Below are 2,567 nucleotides of genomic sequence, written 5' to 3'. Positions count from 1 at the left end.
CTGTGTCATGCATGGTTATTTTATTTCTTTCAATAACAATGGTGGTGGATTAGAAGTTTCTGCGTGTTAACTCTGTAGGTATGCTAGAGCATGCGGTCTTTTACCAATTGTTGACGAAGACAAGGCCAAAAGTGCACTAGAAAAGGTCTTTAATTACAATGTCTCAAAGTTGAAGAATGGAAGGTGGGGAGCTGTCAATGGGATGTTACCTGATGGAAATGTTGACATGTCATCCATGCAATCAAGAGAAATATGGCCTGGAGTCACATATGCTGTTGCTGCAACAATGATCCACGAAGATATGATTGATATGGCATTTCAGACTGCAGTTGGAGTCTACGAAGCTGCATGGTCTAAAGAAGGACTTGGGTGAGTTAGCTCGTCGTTTGCCTTTTCTTCTAGAATTAGTTTGTTTTATTAACTCACGCAGCTCAAGATTAATAACCAAAAGCCATTATGACTGTTTGTCGCATTGAACAGAAGTGAACTTTGCTCGTTTCGTTTTCCTTGTTTTTGATAAGGATGCTTGGTTAATCCTATATTTCTATTACTCCTCCCCCTCCTTGCAATATATATATAATTGTCAATCTTGTACAAATTTTCTTGCGAATCTCTGTCGTTAACTGTTAGTAGATGCAATAGTTTGCCTAAATCAAATTGATATTTTCTTTGACTTTGTGGCCTGATAAAATCATATCACTTATGCAACTTTATATAACTATATCTTTATTTACAAGAGCCAAAAGCGTGAGGATATTTTCATCAAAAAAGAAAGGATGTGGATGTAGCATGCTATTAGCTTATTTTCTTGATAATATTTCTTTTGGCTTAAGAGTTTCATTTTGAACCATTCGTCAGTAATAATTTTAATCCCATTATTCAAAACTAAAGCCCATATGATCTTTTTGACATAAATCGTGCTCTGTGCTGTCACCTTGAGGTCATGACATCTTATGTAGCAAGAAATAGGCAAAAGTATAGAAGGCAAAAAATGAAAGGAAAGAAAAAAAAGAAACCTAAATGGTTGCTTGCACTTCACATCTTTGTTTATTAGAACCATATTTTTTTTTTACTTGCTCAAACCATTAGTTCTTTTCTTGATTCTGAAATACAACACAATACTGGATATTCATGATGTCATTCAAGACACTTTTTGACCAGTTTATTCTTGGAAGAATTTTTTAGTTAACTGTTGGTTAATTCATTTAGGTGATACCTAATTTCCTTCTTTTAGATTATTAACAAGTTACCATTTTGTGCACAGTTATTCTTTTCAAACTCCGGAAGCTTGGAACAAGGAGAACCAATACAGATCTTTATGTTACATGCGCCCTTTGGCCATATGGGCCATGCAGTGGGCACTAACGAGACCAAACCTTCTTGACGCAGAGGTGAGACAAGAAGTGAAGGAAGATTCTATGTTTGTGCACCATTATGGGTTCTCAAAAGTTGCTCGCCTTTTAAAGTTGCCTGAAGAGGGAAAGTCTAGAAGTCTTGTACAGGCTTTATATGAGTTTGCCTTGACTAGGGTCGGGATTTAAGTCAGGTTTCCACAACTATCCAGAGGCCTGTAAATCATTCTATTTGATTGTTGTACATACTATATAGCACCCTGAATCTTAGTTGAGACAGCTATTTGATGTACTAGCAATAGGCCCACGCGATGTGTAGATAATTCTTTAAGATGCTATGTGAGAAGATTATATAAAATATTTTAAATATTTTAAAGTAATAACATGAAGCTGTGTTGTGATAATATAATGAGGTTTATTTCATTTTATTTTATTTTATTTTTGAGAAGAAGATGAGGTTTATTTTAAATTAATAATGTAATACAAAATTAAGGGGATGGAGAATTTGGAATATAGAGTAAATGTCATATAAATTAGAAATTAGTTATTATGTGGTTTAACCGTGTAACTAATAAGTTGATTGTTTGTTTAATCATGGTTTTTGTTTCTTCAATGCATTAGAGTTAGTATTAATTTTTTGTAATATTATTGTTAAATTTTTTGTATGATGTCACATTTATGTTATTAAAGTATGATAGTGATAGGTAAAACACTTAGTGAAAATAGTAATATTCTATTAAATGAATTTTATTATAATCCAAAATATGTAAATAGGTAAAGAGTGGTGAGGTGGAAAGTTAAATGAAAAATTACTTTAACAAAGCGCCACATGGTAGAACTATATAATTTTCTACATGAGGTTTTTGCTTTCTTATATAAAATTTAAATACATATATATATATATATGTGTGTGTGTGTGTGTGTATAAAATTAATGCACACTTATAAATAATTAATGTGTATTTACTCATTGACATATTTAACGAATTAAAAATTTGACATAAATGCAAACTTTGATGAGGTGGAAGCCTAAACAAAAGAGTTTCAAGGAATGTGCTACTTGATGGAGCCTCAAGGTCTCTAACATAATGTCTATGCTTTTATACTTTGATGAGATGGAAGCTTAAATGAGAGAGTTACGAGAAATGTGTTACTTGGTAGAGCCTCATGTTTTCTCACATGAGATCTCTATTGTTACATATATAATATTAATATT

The 2,567-nt window shown here is 32.4% G+C and overlaps 1 non-coding gene across 1 annotated transcript; it reads left to right on the top strand.

The window, feature by feature from the left end:
• On the top strand, nucleotides 1–1,780 carry LOC112028457 (uncharacterized). Its single transcript, XR_010631299.1, has 2 exons — nucleotides 1–369; nucleotides 1,265–1,780. It is a non-coding gene; the product is annotated as an uncharacterized LOC112028457 (transcript).
• Nucleotides 1,781–2,567: the final 787 nt, after the last annotated feature.

The sequence above is a fragment of the Quercus suber genome, unplaced genomic scaffold, assembly GCF_002906115.3.
Source record: "Quercus suber isolate HL8 unplaced genomic scaffold, Cork oak 2.0 scaffold_207, whole genome shotgun sequence".
NCBI lineage: Eukaryota > Viridiplantae > Streptophyta > Magnoliopsida > Fagales > Fagaceae > Quercus > Quercus suber.
The sequence above is the reverse complement of the archived record's forward strand: the minus strand, read 5'-3'. Positions and strand labels throughout refer to the sequence as shown.